This window comes from Ammodytes marinus (assembly GCF_949987685.1).
Source record: "Ammodytes marinus genome assembly, chromosome: 17".
NCBI classification, from domain to species: domain Eukaryota; kingdom Metazoa; phylum Chordata; class Actinopteri; order Uranoscopiformes; family Ammodytidae; genus Ammodytes; species Ammodytes marinus.
In genome coordinates, this window is record NC_137221.1 from 27,747,328 (window position 1) to 27,769,472 (window position 22,145).

Here is a 22,145-nt window from a genome sequence, read left to right on the forward strand (position 1 = left end):
TGGGTAGGGTACGGTTTAAGCGCACCTAACCGCTCTGAGCCGCTCCAGATCTCAGTACTCCTCCGTAGGGGTACTAGCCGCCTGAAAGCGGACCGAAAATGCGGAGCTACACGCTGCCGTCATTTGATTGGTTGGTCGAAAGAATCATTTCCGCCGTGTATTCATCTCGGCAAGAGTGAAGAGAGTCTGTGTTTTGGTGAAAATGTGAGCACAGCACTGTTTATTGTTTGGTGTTTTTCCTCATCATTAATAATCAGTTGGTTTAGTTACGTGTCCCACTGCTACGTAGCTGCCGCAGCCAGCACTGTTTGCTCACTGAGTTGCACCGAGCCGTCTCTGTGTGTTTATGCCATAGCCTAGATAGTTTTAGGCTAAATACACGCTCACAACACGGGGGGAATAAATAAAGAAGCGGCTGGTTTGACCAAGCAAAAACGAGAGACCGCTGGCTTGACCACAGTTGGTCGAAAGAATCATTTCCGCCGTGTGTAGTCACCTCGGCTAGAGTGAAGAGAGTCTTGTTTTGGCGAAAATGTGAGCGCGGCACTGTTTATTGTGTGGTGTTTTTCCTCGTCATTAAAATAATCAGTTGGCTACACTGTGTCCCACTGCTACGATGTCACGTAGCCAGCGCTGTTCGCTCACTGTTTATCAGTTGCACCGAGCAGTCTCTGTGCTCACAACAACACTGGGGGAATAAATAAAGAAGTGCCTGGTTTTACCAAGCAAAAACGAGAGACCGCTGGCTTGAGCACAGCTGTTCCATAGCCCAATAGTTTGACCCATATTCTGGCGGCGACTATCGCAGTCCAGCCTAAACCCCGCCCTACAAGTAGAGGTAGGGTCGACGTTGGAAACACCACTGAGATTCTTAAAAGTGAGCTGTCCCGCTCTGAGCCGCTCCGACCCGACCCGCTCTACTCGGTGGTAACGAGGCATTATTGTCAAAATCAGTTAATTTCTCAACATGATCCACTACCTGTCCTTACTGTGTGCACTTTAAAGTAAATTTGTGTTAACAAGCAGCCTAGGTTCTGTTAACGGATTATGTAAACATACTTCATAACTACTTACAAATTATGTGTTCTGTCTTTACTTTATTGTATCCTGTTCATTATTGTTGGAGGGCTAGTTTCTCCAACAGAGCCATTAAATCTCACTTTTTCTCACACATTTTGTTTTGTTGCAGTCTTCGGATGAGGTAGGTCCGACCCATATCACCGCACTTCCCAACCGCACTCTGCCTCGGGGAGCCCAGAACCTCCTGAGTCATCTCCCTCTGCACTCCCAGCAGCCCAGCAAGGCCCCCAGCCTCCTCATCCCCATCGGGGGGATCCACATGGTCCAGCCCAGGTCCCCCCTCCCCATGTACAGCCTGGTGAGCAGCCCTTCAGCAGCTAACCCTACTGCAGCTAACCCCACAGTGGGGACGGGGACATCATGGAGACTGAGCGACCCTCCAAAGGAGAGGTTTTATCTGCTGGATACCTTCAAAGCCACGTCGCCCAGCAGCCAATCAGACGCTCCGTTACAAACACAGAGTCAGGGGTGCTTTACCATCCAACAGCAACCTGGTGCGGATGACCAGGCACCATGAGGGAAACACAGACGAACATGTTACAGAGAGGTGTGTTTACCCAAAGTTCACCCAAGGCCAAAAATAGGCTCCCTTTCTCCCGGACACAACTCTGATAGGAGGGAGAGTCTGAAGGGGACAGTGCAACAGAGTGAAATTCCTAAAGCTATAGTGTGTAACTCCTGTCAACCCCATTAGGAGGTCAGGGTAATAACAACAACACTGTGGGCGCATCTACAGTACATGAGGTAAGCCTTCAGTGATCACGCCAGGGTCGTCACTAGGTTTTAAGGACAGGGGGGGCTTAGCCCCAAGGAGATGCACAGAATGTGAGTGAACGTTTAATTTCACCAGAGCCGGCCCAAGCCTTCAGGGGGCCCTAAGCGAAATATGATTAGAGGGCCCCTCTCCAATTGTAGCGCTGCTGAAACTATATATCTTTGTTAAATATCATTCACACACCCAGTGTTTTCTGCTAGTGCCTCCACTGTGCAGCTGTGCGAAAATAATAGCCAGCTGAGATCCTTACCCTCCTAGGGAGGTCCGGGGGTTTGCCCCCCCGGGAGATTTTTTTTAACTTTTTTAGAGTGAAATGCATGAATCTGGTGCACTTTGAGAGGAAAATTAAGAGGCTAAATCTGAGGAATTTAGTGTGAACAAATCATTTGGAGACACTGGGTCAGATGAATTAGAAGCTATTGAAGAAGGACACATGGATTTTCCATAAAATATTAATATAAAATTAAATATTATGCAGGGTCCTCTGGGATGGGCTTGGAGCTCTTTTTCTTTTACGGAACATATTTCTCTGTAATATAATGAATGCATTTAAATGCAGTGAGAGGAACGAAGCATAAGAACTCTTGTCCAGCTATCTTTTTTTCCACAGACGAGTCTGAAGGCTATAGACTATACACAGTGCATGGGCAACTGAGGCAGCCCCATTTCCAATTGTTTTTAAATAAACTCAATACACACTGTGCATGGATGTGAACGTGACATGATCAGATAATTTCGGATTACCTCCCAGATGAACTGATTACATTTTTAGGCTATTAAATATCTAGACCAAAAATTTTTATCCCTTATTTTGTATGATAACTTACATTTGCATAATATGATGTTAATATCAAACACACAAACAAACAAAAAAAAATATATATATATATATATATATATATTTTTTTTTTTGGAGGGGGCCCCCCTGGCAGCATTAACAACAACAACAAAAGAAAAAAATCCACAGCTCCGCTCCCGGTACACACACTGCAGGTACCCAGGTACCGAGTGCAACCTAGGTTGCAGGGAAAACGTGGACTGGATTTCAGTGTAGGCGTGCTCTATATGAACAAGTGGAATGGACTGGATAACGACGCACTGACTCTGACTCTCTACCGCTTCCACTATGAAGTGAAGGGAAACTAAGATTCATGATCACATTTAAGTTAATAATAGCTGGTTTGTTTATTTAAACTCATAGTCTGGACACATTATATTGATTTCTTTTTTTCTTTTTTTTAATAAATAAACATAAAATTATTTAGGGGGGCTTAAGAATATTTTAGGGGGGCTAAAGCCCCCCTAAAATAGGCCTAATGACGCCACTGGATCACGCATGGATTTTATACCTTCTGCTGTTCGTCCAGGGTTTTTTCCTAGCAGTAGAATCAACAACTGAAACAATAGTTGGGCACTTCTTTTTTTTTCTTCGATTTTTCGAGGGGCGACACCAATTTGTAAACGTTGCCATACTGTGAAATTCAGAGAGAGCTGATAGGCTTAATCAACTGTCAATTCATTTGGCGACGACTTGAATGTAAGGATATTCATTCATATGAAAAAGTTACGCACTATAGCTTTAGAAAAACTGAGTCTGGTGTAAAAACCCAGCGCTGGTTTGGAGACCTGAGTACAAAAGGCAAGAAGAGCACTTCAGCACCGCTTCTGAATGACGGTATCATGTAATATATGAATAATATATATAGACACACTGTGTTAGATATGCAGTATGTTTTGTAAATCTTTTTTTACCCTCTGTTTGATGTCATCGTTGTTAATTTATTTATGTGCTATTATGCAAAAATGATGTACTACCGTATTGGTCCGAATATAAGACAGGGTTTTTCCCCGGAAATAGGTCGTAAAAAGTCGGGTCGTCTTATATTCGGGGTCTAACATTCGGCGTCCAGTAATGGACTGCACGTTACCAGAGCGGTCATTCAGCTTAAAGGTGCTGTAAGCGGAATGGTTCTTTTAGCTAACTTCCTGTCAGTTACTGCAGTTAGCGGTCCCCTCGCTTGTCCCTACTTCACCACATTAATGCACTGCGGTCTTCAAGCAGCAAGTTATCTAGCATCATCTCAGATCCATAAGTGTGATAAAACAACAAAGGAAAATCAGGAGCGCCAAAATGATAAAGATTGAGAATAAATATAGCTATTTAAAACCTCTCCAAATTCAGCCCAATTTAAGTCATCCTTCTTGAGGGGCTGGGCAATAACTTGAATTTCATTTTCGATAACTATTACGGCTTCCCTCAATCATGAAAACAAAATAATCGTTATTAAACTATCATTGTTCCGCACGCCGGGGCATGCAGGCTTGTAAATGCAGCGAACCCTTCTGCTATGCGCTCCGCTCGGCCCCTCCCTCACCTGATAGTTTAGCTATCGGCTGGTCCAGAGAGAAGGAGGGAGATGTTGGGCATTGCCGGTTGTTTTGAAAAACTTCTAGATGACGAGAATAAAGGTAAAACTAATTGTGTTGTCTGAAAACACTTCAGACTCACAACAAACTAAAATAATGTGCAAGATATGTCACGCGCGGACACGCGAGTCACGTGACATACGCGACAGCGAGCGAGAGAGAGAGACAAAGAGAGAGATAGAGAGACAGAGAGAGAGAGAACAAGGCATATACGACCTGATATGCACCTCTAAACATCCCGACCAATTTGTTTATTCACTTTAAGTCAAATCATAGTGGTCTATGACCAAGCAATCACTGAATAAAAAACACAGGAGGTTTAAAGCTCCTTGACTCCTGCCACCACAACTGCCTACAATGCAACTGCCTATCCACCCTGCTCCTTGACATAAATAAATCATGCCCTTACATTTAATGCTATCAAAAGACGTGCCCTATCAACACCATTTACAACTGGTTATTTTTATTTTGACATATTTATTTTATTCAATTAGGCTATTAAAAATATGTTTAACTTATTTAGCCTATTTCTATTCTCCCTGTTTTCATTTTAATTAGGCCTTTGTTTAAAGTCCAAAGTCATGGTGTTATTAGAAAAAAAACTTGTTAAAAGTAAAATAAATGCATAATGTTCTCAAATCATTCATTAAAGCGGCTACGAGTAACATTTAAATATCTTTTAAACAGCCTCATGTTTCCTCTCATAATCATAAATTACCTTTAACAGCAAACGAGACCATCAGTGCAAAGAAAGACGTTTTTAAATAGTTTTTATTACTGCTTTTGGTCTGGTTGCACACCCAGTCCGATTTTCGGTTCGCTCGTGCAGGCTCTATGGTCACATATCCATATTGGTCGCAGATTTCAGCGCAGCAAAGTAAATTGAGAAGCCTATCCCTCCAGGTGAGGGAAGGGGAGCGGGAGCCTTGTTTGAGACAGTTATTTGTCGTCATATTGACTGATGACGGGGCTGAATCATCTAAGAAAAAAAAGAAAATGCAATGAAGAAAAGCTAAAAGGGAGAGTGATATAGGCTACGGGCGGGACGAGGGCGTTGCCAAGCAACGTGTATACAATTTCACGGGAGCAAAACTAGACTGCAGTGTTTAGTCCTAAATGAATGAGCGGTTAGTACTAACACAAAGTTTGCTTTGCTTCACCATCATCAGATAACCATTATCTGAAATAGTCATTATTTACAACAACATAAACACATTACCTCATCGTGATCCATACTAACTGCCTTCTCTCGTTCATTCGCTTTCTGTGAGGAGTCGGACACGTAATCTTTCAGCTCCGTGAGAGAGATAGTTAGGTGACACTGCTGCATCAACTCATTGCAATCAGGTGTGTGTGGCAGTGACTGGCATTAGTTGATGCAGTGTCAAAACCACTCTCACGGAGCCGAAAAGAGTCCTCACACTTTCAACACACGGACATGCACTATATTGCTCCCTTCTCAGTTCACACTTGCGCGCCTGGCACGAGCTAGAAAACAGCTTTGCGACAGCGGGCGTTGTAAAAATACTACCGCTTTTGTCCAAAGGGGACGCCAACGTGCCATGTTACTCGTAGTGGCTTTAACTGTCTTTAATAATCGTGATAACACAATGTGATTACTCAAAATAATCATGATTATGATTTTTTCATAATCGAGCCCTACCTTCTTGCAATTTCCATGGTTTAGATCAGGGGTGGCCAACCAGTCAGAGACAAAGAGCCACATTTTTTACTGTGTTACTGCAAAGAGCCACATCGTACACACGGGTACACACAGTGGCAAAGGTGGGCCACAGAGTTAGAGTGGGGTGGCCATCACACACCTGAATGAATAGCATGTGATATGCTGTACAACCAATTCAAAGATGATCTATAATCCCAAATGCCCAAATCATGTTAGTATCCATAATGTTTGTCAGAAAACTAAACCCCTGAAGGGGGGTCTGGGGGCATCCCCCCCAGAAGATTTTTTTGTGTTTTTAACATGTAATCTAAGCATTCTGGTGCATTCTCGCGAAGATAATACAGGAAAAAGTCAATATTTATTTCAGCTCAGATGAATAGTAAAATTAGCAAGACAACATAACTTGCTAGCAGCCAGATGCCTAACAACTGGACAGAGGGACGGATGACCACTAGCTTTTGACCAAATATCTTGCTAAAAAAATAAACCTTTATTTATCAAAGTCTGCCCTAAGAACATGTTACACTTGCTAACTACAAACTTTAATTTTTTTATTCAGATTTCAAAAATCTGCGGGGACACGTACCTATACACGTGCATGGGTGGCACGCATGTCACAAGCACACTTATGCTGTTTTCAAGACCTTTGCTGACCAGAGACCAGTTCTAGTGGCCACAGTCCTACCATTAATTTAGTAATTGAAAATTGCAAACTGATCTCATATCAGTGGATTGGAGTGTTTGTGTGATGAACTTGGCAACTACCTATCAAAAAAAGTTAAGAAAGAAAAAATAATACATATCATCTCTGAACTAGGATACATATCAGGAAAAAAATGTAATTAAAAAAATAAAATGAAAATAAAAAATAACATTTGAACTGGGGGAGGGGGGGGGGGCACTGGAGTGGCCAGTAAGATTTCAGGGGGTGGGGGGGCTTTTTTATTTTCGCGGGGAGCTTGCACATGCATGCACCAGCATTATTTATTAATAATTAAAAAAAAAAAAAAAAGGGGCCCCACACTAGGACTTGAAACGGGCCCCCAGATCGTTAAGGCCGCCCCTGTGATAATGACAGGACTGGACTAAAGACGACAGGGCAGTCATTTTCAACAATGAACATTGTGTGCACTGCCTCACACACAAACTCTCAGTTCAACCAAGTCCACAAACAAAAATGTAACAATTTAAAATAGCGTTTTTCTCTTACTATGCATGTTGCTTTGTGGGACTTACTTTTAGCATGGAGAGAGCTGAAGTGGCGCTGAAGATTTGAAGCCTTGAAATGCGCAAATGACACCTGGCATATAAGGCAGAATGGCTTGGCATAACGTTCAACAAAAAATATGAACTCTCCCACTCTGTTTCGGAGCGAACTTGACACAAATAGTTTACTCACGGAAAACCTCCCTCCAAGCTGAGCGGGCAGTTTTATGTTGCGTCCGCACCAAACGTTTGCGAACGTTATGTTGCGTCCTCAATCAAACATTTGCGAACAGGCATAGGCTACACATAGGGCCTACACATTAATAAAATAAAACATGAAATAATAGACAACATGTAAAACGAACGTAAGAGCCGCATGAAACGTTTGCGAACATGCACACACATAGGCCCACACAAAAAAAAAAGTATAAAAAAAATTAAAATAAAAAAATATTATCACATAATTTGATATGAACTGAAGAGCCGCACGAAGCTGGGCAAAGAGCCGCATGCGGCTCGCGAGCCGCGGGTTGGCCACCCCTGGTTTAGATCAATTAGAAACAATTAAATTATTAAATAGGTAGTAGGCCTAGTCATTATTAGTATTTTGACTTCATATCTACAGGTTGTTTATTGTGATTTCATAAGCGTCAGTGAGCTCCATGGTAACGCAGTGATTGACAGGCTGACTGAAATGCTCTTTATCTGGACAGAAACTGCCCTCTCCCAACCCCACACCCTCTTAAAATACACAAACCGTTTGCCTTTACTGTTGCACATAGTCGCGACCCCAAAAAAAAGTTGGTCGCCTACTGACCCCCCAAATGCCCATTCTGAGCCAGGAAAAACCCTGTGTATGAGTGAGACGACTGTCGGTGTGTAGCGTTCTCTTCTGATTGGATAAATATTTCGGGATACTCCAATAAGTTTATTTGCCGATTACATGCAAAGCAGCTGACTGAGAGATCGGCTTTATGAAACGCGCACATTATGTAAGTGATCACTGTATGAATAAAGAGTGATTTTACACTTATATTAACATAAATAAACCGCTTACTTCACCTTTACAGGCCTGTTTCCAAGTTGTGTTTATTTCCTTTTTTTATCGGGTGGAACACTGGCTGTGCTCTCGAAAGCGGCCGGGGCATGCATATGTGCAAGGGAGCGTACCTATGTTCCCCGGGTCCTATGTTCCCCGCTTTGTATGTGACCGGGGAACATAGGACCCTTTTTATTTAAAAGGGTCCTATGTTCCCCGTTTTTCCAAAAAAGGGTCCTATGTTCCCCGGTCGCAATACAGCCTAGGCTACATGGTTCATGAGCCGTAGCTGGGGGCAGAGCCGCTCCAGCCCTGCCCGACTTGCTGGCTCTCCCAGTGGGGAGAAGCTCCAGCGAATTTGATGCCCGGCGCAGTCGCCCTCTGGACCGCTCTCGACCGAGCAGAATCTCACAGAAGGAAGCGGCTGTCTCCCCTCACATTATGGCTACATTTTCTCTATAGGCACGCAGTCAGTCAGGCGACACAGCGCTGTGTTCTAATTAAAACCCGACAGGAATAAGTTTGCTACAATTCCCCCGCACGGCCGCCGAATAGTCGAATCTCTGGACTGAAAAGGCAGATCTGGAGGGGGGCGGCCGCTCGTAGATTCGCTCAGTCGAGGCACGAGAGCGGTCGAGAGGGCGACTGCGCCGGGCATCACTGGAGCTTCTCCCCGCGGGGAGAGCCAGTAAGTCGGGCAGAGCTGGAGCGGCTCCGGCGCATGAACCATGTAGCCTAGGCCTATGTATTGAAACCGTAGAACATAGGACCCTTTTTGAAAAAAAATTGTCCTATGTTCCCCGGTCACATACAAAGCGGGGAACATAGGACCCAGGGAACATAGGGATGACCCCGTGTGGAATGGGTGAGAGGGAAATCGCCAAAGCCAATTCAAAGCCTCGACTCATTATGTTGCGAGTCAACGTGTCAGAGGCATGAATCGGCAGACTTTAACAGTGGCTTTTTTGCTGCAGCAGCAGTTGCGCTGTCCACCACCAGGGCCGCCGTAATGTTCAGATTTCATCATTTGCATCAAAGCCCTAATGATAATAAGAATGAGAGGCTTCATTTAAATGCTGTCCATATCGTGGTGGTGATTGTAACTTTGTCGGATGTAGACTAAAACTAACGGATATCGCAGAAGCCTTCCCCTCGACAACGTTAACGTACCCCGGTTATCATTTCAGCCTTAAACCACGCCGTTGATAGCTTTCGTTTCAGCACTAGGCTATGTGATTAACTATGAGCATTAAATAAATGCTGCGTCTCAAATGCATAGGGCAGCAGCGAGGATGACCCGCTATGCCACGGCCGAACCCGAGCATAGGAGAGATGACAGCGAGAGCGATCAAAGCGGGGCAGAGGAATAAAGTCTCTGGTAAACACATCAGAGTTTGGCCTATTTGCTCTACTGTTTATTTGCAATGAAGAAAAGTATTTTATTCAACACGTTTTTATTTCGTATATTATTTTAATAGATTTGAAGATTTAAAGATCTGAGTTTTGAAAAAAACGGGGGTCGCCTTATAATCAGTGTCGTCTTATATTCGGACCAATACGGGATATGCAAAAGCAGCTGGAATGAAAATAGACAAAGTTTTAATCAGTTTCCCTTTTAACCCCCTGACAGCTCTAATATACGATTGCTGTGTTAATGTACTGTATTACCAAAATGGATATAGAAAGCTACTATGATTATTTATTCACCCCGACCAGTATTTTGAAGTGCAATTTTATGTTGAGATTTCTTTTTTTTTTTTTACTTTTTTTTTGTGGTTTTATGTTTTTTTAACATATGGACAAAAAAACAAACAGAATAAGTAAACACATACAATACATACACAACACCCAACCCCCTCTCCCCTCCCTCCCAACAGACAACGAATACAGAAAAAAGTGAAATAAATAACTAAGACAAAATGATTAAGAAAATAAGCTATAAGTACACAAGAAACAAAACAAATCTAAAACAAAAACAAAAACGAAACTGGGGCAAACCTCACACCTTTTGGTTCCCTAAGTGCCGCAGCACTGGGCCCCATATAGCGGGGAATTTATGGGGGTGACCTGACAGCTCATGTCGTAGCCTTTCCACATGTAGAATGAATGCCCACCATTTCCCTCAGCCAGGTTTTGAATTGGGGGGCCAAGTCGGACTTCCTCAGCCTCAGGATACATCTTTTGGCAATAACCATGCCATAAACCATGATTATGCGTGCATTGTGGTCCAATTTTTCCAGGGCTGTGGAATGTCCGAACAGGGCGGTTTCCGGATCAGGAGTTAAAGACACATTTAAAACATTAGAATACCATTGAAATACAAGACACCAAAAGTTGTAAAGATTTGGACATTCCCAAAAGTGGAGAGCAAGTGTACCCTCGGCAATCTTACATCTGTTACATGAAGGCGAAAGATCTGGGAAAATGTTATGCAGTTTAACCTTAGAATAGTGCAATCTAAGTGTGACCTTAAATTGAATTACCTGAAGCCTCGAGTTTATAGAGCAGGATTTTATGCTTTTTAGCGCTCCCTCCCAGACATCGTCAGCTATTCCAATGTTTAAGTCTTTTTCCCAGGCTTGCTTTATTTTTAAAGTAGATTTGTCCTGCCGGTCTAAAAATATTCCAACAAAAGATGAAATCAGGTTTTTAGCTTCTGGTGAGCCCAGTAAAATGTTGGACAATGAATCATCTGCGGGCAGGGATTCAAAGGATGGTATATTCTGTCTGACATAATTCCTTAACTGTAGATACCTGAAGAATTGAGCTTTCGACAGTGAAAACTTTGATACTAGCTGATCAAATGAAGTAAAGGTCCTCAACTGTTACTATTCCCTTCCGACTCCAATCTCTGAATGCTGAATCTGTGAACGATGGGGGGAAGGCATGGTTATGCCAGATTGGGGCATGTATGGTCGTGCTCGATAGTTCACAGGCCTTCCTAATTTGGTTCCAAATTCTCTGACCGTTGGACAAGGTAAAGTGGTCTCCTCTAAAGGAGTCTGGGAGAAGAGAAAAGGAGGGTAGTGAGAGAAGTTTTAAGGGACAAGCTTTTTTCAATTGCCAACCAGGGGGGCAGATCAGGTCTAATGCCTTTTTCATATGTAAATTGCCAATACACCATCACTCTAGTATTGGCAGCCCAGTAATAATGTAAAAAAATATGTTGAGATTTTTGTTTGAAACGTCACTCTTAAAGGCTGTGATTATTATTATTTGTCTGTTTCGTTAATTTCAATTTAATTTTTTTTATTGTTGTCCTTGTTTGTGTTGAAAGAAGCAGGGTTATGATCACCTCCTTTTCTATTGTCTTTAGGAAAATAAGTTTCAGCAAGACATTTGGAGTGCACTGACAAATAATTTGATATCCAGAGGAAAAACCTTGTTTCACCTACATGGTAGCTAAAGTGCCGTTTTTTTCATATACAGATACACATGTATTTTTGTGTTGTTGCTTTTATAAATGATACAATCACTTTGTCATTTTCATGTATACCATTAAACTTCTTGTTTTTACAGATTTATATTAAAAACACTGGCACACGTGTGTTTTTTGTTATTGGTCTTTAGTGGAACATTAGGGTTTTCAATGCTTTGTTAGTGATTGATCTATAGAAATCAATGGGAATCAATGGCTGCTTGGATGGTAGGACATCCCTAGTTTAAACATGTGCAACCCAACTGTGTGCTAAAAGCTGTGATTAGGAATGTAAAGTTTGTGACTTGCAAATACCCATGGCGGTATCTGGCCACAGGAGCAGTTTTGGTCTTATGTGTCATGCTTGACGAAATGTAAGTCTCCAAAAACAAAACACAATAAAGCTTAACGAGCACTGCAAATTTACACTTAAAGGTACAGTGTTTAGAAGTTATTGAACATTTTCAGGACAGTTAAGTTACTTTATTAGTCAATGGTTACATTGAAATTTGTCTTTTTGCATATCCCCTCTCAAGTTACCACACTTCGGAGGTGTTCAGAGCGCAGGGTCAGCCGTAGAACAGCGCCCCTGGAGCAGTTTTGGGGAGAGGTGTCTTGCTCAAGGACACAATGATGGTGGGCACCGTAGATGTAATACCAGCCACTAATAGATAAGGAATGTTTTAAATAGTGTATAATCGCTTAATAATAACTAAATAAAAAGTATTATCTTAGAATAAGTGTTTTATCATCTATGCATAGAATCTATATCTACATAGGCACAGGGAGAGCCACCATGTATATGTGCTACTGTATACCATACAGTAGCACAGAGCAGACAAACTTAACGGCTCCACATTTTTTTGTATATATGGCCGTCCTGGGAAAATGCACCTGTTGGAAGACCAAAAAAAAATAAGTACTATAGAATAAATAACTAAATACATAAATAACTAAATACAAATAAACCTCATCACTTAATATTATGGAGCGACTTGAGGCAATAGTGGATGATGCCATCTTTAGTAACTAGCTTCAGGTCCTTAAAGGGCCACTGCAGCTTCTGTCATTTCTCCCAAAGGAGTGTTGCAATCTAGAATCTCACCACTAGATGCTACAAACTGTGCCTTAAAAAAGTGCAATGTGTTTTTCCAGAAACAACCGTCCTTGCTGTTCCAAAGCACGGCAAGCCTAACTTTGGGTTTAACCCTGCCTTTAGCTCTGGGCTTATTTTCAGCAAAGTCTGTTCAATAAAGCAGGTTTTAACTGTGAGTTACCATAGGAACGGACCCTAACACACTAACACAGGTTCTTGTTCAGGCTAGTTTTCAGGCAGTTGCAGGTGGATACAGAGAAGCCTCTGTGACGCCCCTGTAAGGGGGGGTATAGAAAAACAACGAGGACGTAGTTGAAGTCCAAAGTTGTAATGTTCAAAATTCAATACTCAGTGAATTATTTTATGCAATTTCAAATATCACAATATACAAAACTCAAACAGTATATTCACAAATTATTTTTACAGTTTTCATAAAATGGTGTTTCCACAATATGTTTAACTCAATACACATAGCAGATTTTCCTTTAACCAACTTTCAAAATAAAATGTAGCTAAACAGAATAATAAGTGTGCATTGTTTGAGTGCAAAATACTAAATGTTCAGCTTCTACACCATGCAAACTAACCATATTTTTCCATAGCTATTAACTCAAAAAATAAACATCTCGGAAGTATTTTTACAGGCTGAACGAGGCCTGTAAACGAGGCAAAACTAAAGTAATCGAACTCAGAGCATCTACAGATAAAACTCAAATAAAGAAACACTGCAACAACTAATCTAATTTAGCATTTATGAAAAGTGTTGTAGTAAATAAATAAATAATGGATCCCAAGCTAAACATAGGAATAAACAAAACATATTTCACTGGCATCCCATTCTATCTGAAAAGGGCAGAGCAATGGATAACAGATAATCAGTGCAAAGTCCGTTTTTGCATTTAAAAGCATTCAGGATTTTCTACTTATTTACTGCATTAATGAAAACCAAATTTTTCTGCATTTTTTAAAGCTTTCCAGAAAAGCACCTATTAATAACCATTACACCTCAACTTTATTCCTATGCTGATGTATGTGGCACCATCCTGTGGCTATGCTGAGATTGTGCTTCATGTTGAAATTCCACTTCTCTGAGAGGAAAACAACTACACCAATTTTATTGAAAATCTGCTTCCTGGCCTTTATTCACTGGTTATTTTAATTTTTTTTTATAGTTGACCTTGATCTTCTTTTTTCTCCATTGTGCTGATAGTCGTGGAGGCTGCTCGTCTTTGTTTCCCAAAACACTGAAGCAGTCCCATGTAACCACTGGGTGGCAGTACAAAGCCACTTTAAGCCCATTTAGGCTCAAGATGGCCTTTGTATTGAGAGAGATGACATCACACACTGAAGGTATTGGCCCAAATACTGAAGCCACAACATAAACACTGCTGCCATAAATCACCCTGCCGAACACCCACATACATAGCAGGCATAATCAGATAGAAGAGGAGGCTGTTGTTCTGAAAGTCTGCAGCGATAGAAAGCACTGTCAACAGACAAGTGAGGAAAAAAAGGATAAAGGTATTTATTTTTAATATCTTGGCCAGTGATGCCCTTGTTCTTGCGCTGTTATCTGTCCATGACTTGCCTGGGCAACAGAGAAAAAACAAGAGCCAAACAAAACAGTCTTCAACACAATGATCATGTGATCAGTCAATTATTAACTGATTATTATGACTTATTTCCAGAGAAGGAGTGACTCTGCGATAAGGTTCACTAGAAGAGGAGATCCAACACTGTGCCCAAAGGAAAAGGGAAGTACAATCAGCATTGAAAAGGAGATCCTGATCACTTTACAAGGCTAACAGAGAACAGCAGAATACTACTTTTTGTTGTTATTGACATAACAATATAACAGACTCAAAGACAACATTATATAAATCCAATTGTATTACAGTTAAAATGGCTAAACTTTAAGGAGGATAAACATGGAAGATTTGGTGTGACATGTTTTCTCTCTAGTCTCGAATGCAAAAAAAAATTGATTAATACATTTTCAAACTGGAGTTCCTACATTCATTCAGCATTGACAAAAAGTGTTTGTTTCTACTTATTTTCTCCTGAAATGTTTAAAAAAAAAACTTGACTAAATGATTCATAGCTTTAATTTTCCTTTTTGCTGTGGCAATATTAAAATGTAAATTTCCAGCATGATGTGAGTCAGCCTTAGTTCACCACGGGGAAATCACAGCTTGACAGTCGGGCTGGATGGAGATAAGTGTCCTCTTCTGAAGGTGTGCTCTGTTTCATTTCATTTTTGCATATGGTTTTGTTTCTTATAGTTATTATTTTAAAGACCATCGTCAAGTTTTTGGCCAATGTTAAGCTTTTCTGGGAAGCTGGAGGACATGGAGTTGTCAGTAAAGTCAGACACTTTGGAGCAGAGGTGGACCTCCATTAGCTCTGCTCTCTGACGCAGCAGCCCAAACAATCGGCTTTAAGAGTAAGAATCACCAAGATTGGTTTGATGAAAACTGACACCATTCATGACATGCTTTAGAATATGCATAGATTGCATCGTAAAGCCATCAGAAATCCAGTTGCAGTATTGCAAGGGAGAAATGGAAGAAAGCGAGGCAGGAAGTTCAGAGGACCACTCGGATCGCAAAGAACGAGTGGTGGGTAAAAAAGGGGTGGGCTGAAGAAATTCAGTATTATGTCAATATACACTCAACGGCCACTTTAGTAGGTGCACCTGTTCAATGGCTCATACAAACAAAAAGCTAATCAGCAAATCACATGGCAGCAATTTAATGCATTTAGACATTTAGACGTGGTCAAGACAATGTACTGAAGTCAAAACGAGCATCAGAATGGGGAAGAAAGGGGATTTAAGTGACTTTGAACGTGGCATGGTTGATGGTGCACGGCAGGATGGATCCATACTTTCATGTTGTTTACGCCAAATTCTGAACCTGCCATCTGAATGTCGCAACTGAAATCGAGACTCATCAAACCAGGCATGATTTTTCAACCTTCTATTGTCCAATATTGGTGATCCTGTGTAAATTGTAGCCTCATTTTCCTGTTTTTAGCTGACAGGAGTGGCACCTGGTGGGGTCTTCTGTTGCTGTAGCCCATCTGCTTCAAGGTTGGTCGTGTTTTGCGTTCAGAGATGGTATTCTGCATAGGTTGTAACGAGTGGTTATTTGAGTTACTGTTGCCTATCTATCATCTCGAAACCAGTATGCCCATCCTCCACTGACCTCTGACTTCAACAAGGCATTTTACGTCCACACAAATGCCGCTCACTGGGTATTTTTCTTTTTCGGGGCATTCTCTGTAAACCCTAGAGATGGTTCTGCGTGAAAATCCCAGTAGATCAGCAGTTTCTGAAATACTCAGACCAGGTTAAATAAAATACCATGCTGTCTGTATCAGCACTCTGCTGTATGGCTGTGGGGCTTGGGTCACTTACAGCCGCCACCTCAGGTCCCTGGAAAACTTTCACATGCGCTGTCTACAGTGTATCCTTGGCATCACTTGGCGTGATCATATTCCTCATTCTGAAATTTTTGCAAAGACCAACTGTAGAAGTATTGAGGCTCTGGTCACCCAGCACCAGCTGAGATGGCTTGGACATGTGGTGAGAATGCCCCAGAGGCGACTGCCCCGCAGAATGTTGTACGGCCAGTTAAGTCATGGCCAACGCTCGGCTGGGGGGCAGAAAAAGCGCTGCAAGGACCAGATGAAGACCACATTGAAGAAATGTAACATCAGCCCTGAGGACCTGGAAGTTACTGCTGCTGACCGCACCACATGACGGCAGCTGTGTAAGGAGGGGACCCGTAGGCTGGAGGAGGACAGGACAGCCAGGAGACAGCAGAAGAAGGACAGGAGGAAAGCCCCTGTGGAGCCCACAGTGTCTACTGACACATTTACATGTCCTACTTGTCAGAGGTCATGTAGGTCTAGAATTGGGTTACATAGCCACATTAAATCTCATAGATAGATGTGGAATCAAGGGGATGGGTAGTATGGGCATTGTCACTACCTGGAGCTTGCTTGTACGGAGCCTGGGTCTGTTGAAGGTGGCGTTGCTGTTTTAGGCTGTGGTAGCCATGGACAAGGAACAAGTAAGTAAATGAGAAAGTATGTTTTTGTTTATTTAAAATGTCTACAAAAAGGTTAAAAGTGGACGTCATCATCGAAATTGATGGACCACCAAGAGAGTGTGTGTGTGTGTGTGTGTGTGTGTGTGTGTGTGTGTGTGTGTGTGTGTGTGTGTGTGTGTGTGTGAGTGTGTGAGAGAGTGTTTGTGTGTGTACATGAGTCACCCTCCTATGCTCCTCTGTTACATTGTACTCGTTTCCAGGTTAGCTTCCTGTTTTCGGCACATTTTAACAGTGAAGAACCTATGACGTGGGCTTTTTTTTCAGATGTGGGGTCACATTCCTGACAGTGGAAACGAGTTAGATGAAATCCAAGGGGATATTCCTTCTGAGCTCATATTGAAATTATATTGAAGTTGAAATGACTGTTCCCTAAATCATCCTTTCCCATTAACGCTGCACTATCACATAAACAAGCTAGCAGGCTGGCCATATAAAAGCAGCATGAAGTAACAAAATGACCTGTTTTTGGATCAGTTCATTTTTAAACAAAACCACATACACAGTGAATGTCTACAGCTCTGTTTAAATGAACTGAATTGATTGTTTGTTTTATTTAACTTAACTATATTGGCTTTGCTGCCAATTTGCCAGTCGTAGGCTATTTTTTTCACCATGTAAGAGAAATTGTCACTGAGAAATTGCTGATATCTATGGAATATAGAATTACTAAAATAAGAGACATAGGATGACAAAAGAGGCTTGTCATTTCTAGTCTGTGAGTGTCAATATGACAACCGTCTCTGTCCAATGCACTGATAAGGATGGTAGTTTTTTGCAATATTATCCAGTAGATCCATTGTATTAACCTAGTAGCATGTCCGACATGTGTAGATAACTTTAGAACCAATAAAAAACACAGTTCTTTCATAAACATTATTTTTAATGTCTTGATTTTTGACTTTCTTACTTCATTAAGGACTTAAACGTGTAAGCTTGTGTGTTATTGTGCCACAGTCCATAGGTTATGCTTGTCCTCATCCTAAAGGAATTCCAAAGCTTTCTACAATCAGTGCTCCACTATTTGTTTGTCATCGCGCTGCCTCACATTCCTCTGTCGCCCTCAGCTGCAGCTGGAAGTGGAAATAGATAAGGGCCAATGTTCTACACTGTGACTGCACAGTCACTGTGTTCCTTGTCTGGAGAGAGCAGGCAGGGAAGGGGAAATTAGGCTTTTTACATTGAGCCCATTCCTCCAATCTGTGCCACTGGACAAATATTTGCTCTAGATAAGTATTTTTTTTCTTCACTGTAACAAATAGTTGGTCAAATGCCAGTCAATAATACCATAAACTATGACCACACACAAATGCACCTGTTTTTTCCTGTTCCTGTAGAAGTCTCCTCCTACATTCCCTTCTCCATCTTTGGCAGCAAGTTAAGCAAACTACTGCAGAGCTAACAACATTTTTTCAGACATGTCGACTAAACCTGCAAAGCAGACTAAGAAAGATACCACACCGAAGGCACAGGTAGCCTCCAGCAACATTAGCATGCAAGCAGATCTTTAAAGTGAGGCCTTGACAGTAAAGTCTCCAACTCAAATACATATATTTCAGGGTGTTGTGCATCCCCGGCAACAATAACTTTGGATCTGAAATAAACTGTTTAAGAAATATAGCTTTCGGGAAAAAAAGTTGTCTTGTGGCACAACTTGCCCCCGGTGTGGTGTAAGTTGTGTCACAAGAGAGAATACCATGGGGTACAGTGAGCCATTGATATATATCTCATAAACTGTAATGCAAGACAAATCCATTAGACAATCACTTATTTATTTTAAGTAAATATTTTACAAAGATTGAAGGACAATTTTCTTAAACAAGGATAAATGGTAAATGGACTTGACTTATATAGCGCTTTCTAGCCGATTTTCTCAGCCCCAAAGCGCTTTACATATCTTACCACATTCACCCATTCATACACACACTCATACACCGATGGTAGGAGCTGCCATGCAAGGCGCTCTCTGAACCATCGGGAGCAATTTGGGGTTCAGTGTCTTGCTCAGGGACACTTCGACATGTGGCGGGGAGACGGGGGATCGAACCTCCGACCCTGCACTCCAGAGGCGATCTCCCTACCCACTTCGCCACTGCCGCCCAAGGATAAGCAGATCTAATGTTTTTACCTGCAAAGCTCCCAATGACAAAGTCACCATCATCATCTTTCTGGCCATCTGAACTCTCATCAGTGGTGTCGTTAAGTGGAATGGAGATGTCAGTCTCTTCTGAGCTACTGTAGACAATCACTTTCTTTTGGGGACCAGCGTATACAGCCATGCCAATGGCACAACCAGGGCCGCTGCTAAGCTTTTGGGTGCCCTAAGCTGAAATTGTCAGTGATGCCCCCCCCTCCCCCCAAAAAAAAAAAAAACACCAAGAAGCTCGCGTCCGTAGGGCGTGAGCGAAATTTTTTTGCCCTTGCAAGATCTCTGCGACTGCTTTTTGGCACATTTGCTGTAGTGATGAGTTTTTGCGAACAGCATTTACTAACAGAAAGAACAGCTTAACTTGTGAAAAAAGAAAAAAGTTGCCTTGTATCCTACTAACTGCCTTTGCAAAGGAATTGAGTGATAGGTTCATAGACAGATTATGAGATAATGGGCCCCTGGGCACACACTCTTAAAGGGCCCCCCACTTGACCCTATCCAGTCAGGTACACTGAATTTTCTACACAGATACATACAATTAATGGCAAAAACATATTAAGGAAGTCAGTGTTTCCCACAGGATTTTGGGGTATTGTTGGAGGGACCCAACAATACCCGGGGGCATACCCCCGGACCACCCAGGTCCGGGGGTATGCCCCCCCAGATTTTTTTTTACCTTTTTAAAGTAAAATGCATCAGTCCTTTGACTATGGAACATGAAAAGTTACTATCAGTATCTCTGGCTGAGGGCCCCCCTGAGCCCTTGGGCCCCTGGGCCTGTGCCCGGTGTGCCTGTGCAGTAATCCACCCCTGGATAGGTTACACAATTAAGAAAAAACAACGATGGGCCTGTTCATAACTAATTTATATATTTTTTGTAATGTAATGATTATCATGAACTTTAAAAAAAAAAACTATTTTGAGGGGCCCCCGGAACATCTCTTTTTCCTTTTTAATAAAAAAAAAAAAAAAATTATATATATTTTTTGTTTTATTTTTTATTTTTGGGGTGACCCCCCAGGAACTTGGTGCCCTACGCAGTCTGCGTACTCTGCGTATAGGGAGCGGCGGCCCTGGGCACAACTCTCAGAAGTTTACTTTGCACTAGCTGCTCCGCCCTTATAGAACCACCTGGCATATGCGATTCCCCCTCCATTTCTGCCTTTAAATCAAGGCTCAAAACCCATCTGTACACCCTGTTTTTTCCTCCCCATTAACTGTCTTACCTCTATCTGTGTTTATATGTGGATGTCTGGGCTTTATGTCTTTTATTTTTGTTATTGTTATTTTACCTTCATTTTTACCTACTGAATGCACTATGTTCAGCACTTAGGACAGTGCAAAATGTGCTTTTATAAATACATTTTACTTACTTTCTTACTTATAACTCACCCCAGGCCCTCTGGCACAAATCACCCCAACTCCAGAATTTTGGATAATAATCATGATGCAGCAGTTTAGGACTGACAACGTGCTAACTATATAGACACAAAGTGTAGCATACTAAAACATGTGTCAAATGTTTTCAAACGTGTCTATAATTGTTCAGACACAATAATCAAAAAACCTTGATCATGGAAATTTTACTTTGAAAGGCAAAATAAATGTTTTTTGAGCTTAAATGTGCTTTTGTCTTATGCCATGTTTCTCCCTTCTTTACAGGATGAGTCAAATGGATGGCTCTTCTTAAATACATCTGGCCTTGCCTCATGGGCTGGGCATGGCCGGTCCGGCGGGCCCGAGTTTGCTGTACGGGACGCCCCTCCGGGGGTTTCGGCTGTGGTTGCTCCTCGTGGCAGCGGTGCATTTGGCTATTTCCCTATTCTATACTCTATTCTCTATCTATGGCCCCGGTCCTCCTCGGGACTAGTGCGGCACTGGGGCGTGCTCTCTGGGGGCAGGCTCTGGGTCTGGGGGGCTGGCGTCGATTGTGTGTCGGTGGGGAACGGTAGAGTGTAAATCAATGTAATTTAATGTTAATTGTGTTCATATTGTTTAACATTGTTATAGCGTTATTATTAACAGCCTGAGGAGCTGCCTTGGTCTCGGTTTGTCTGGGCCTGAGTACCGGTTGTCCTCCCACTGAAAAATTGTCCTGCCGACGCTAATTGCATAACTGATACCATTTCTCTGACATTTGTTCTCCTCTGTCTATCTTCCATGATTGGCTGAGCGTTGCCCCGGGGGTTCTCTCCCTCTGTCTACCAAGCACTCTCCATGCTCCTCGACTGACTCCGAGTTCTGTGCGGAATCAGCTGTCCTAGGAACGGATGCTCCCCGCCTGCTATTGCCTCACATCATCACTGATTCACCGTCCATCAGGATAGTACTCTTTCTACTCGCTTGCTTGTTCAATCTTTAAATTAATTTTTGCTTTGCTCACTGGTTGCCTGTCTGTCCTCTTCCAGTTTTCCCTGGTCGTGACGAGACGGTGTGGATCTGGTCCCCCCTCCGGTAACATCTGAGAATGGACCATCAACGCGAAAGATGTTGCAGTGGTTAAGGACGCCACCTGGAGACGTGGGATGTAATCCCGGCGATGGAAACCTTAGTTTTCCCTGGTGGAGACGAGACGGTGTGGATCCTCTGGCAGCATCTGAAGTCTTCCTGCATCCACACTATTCACACTTTACTTAGTATTACCATGTAAATCACCTGGTCAATGATCAAATTCCTTCGTGATTTTCTCTACTTATGACATCTATTGCAGTATGTCTGTCCTGGGAGAGGGATCCCTTACCCCTGAGATTTCTTAAATTTTTTTTTATTCCCGGTAAATGGTTTTTACTGGGAGTTTTTTCTCAGCCGAGCTAAGGGTGTAAGGGCAGGGTGTCATATTGTATCATATTGTATCATATATCATATTGTATGAAATGTAAAGCCCACTGAGACAAATGTATTTGTGATTTTGGGCTATACAAATAAAACTGATTTGATTTGATTTACATGGTCACATTTCCAATTTCTGCTATGGTTTTCTAGAAACAAGGGGTGGCACAACTTCCCCACCAGCACAACTCACCCCATTCTCCCCTACTTATAAATCTGATAATATGACCACAATACTGAAGGTTAAAATAATTCTTGACCTGTCAGAGGTTGATTTTCCAATAACATCCACACAAATAAATCACAAAACACTTCTGGTTACAATATAAG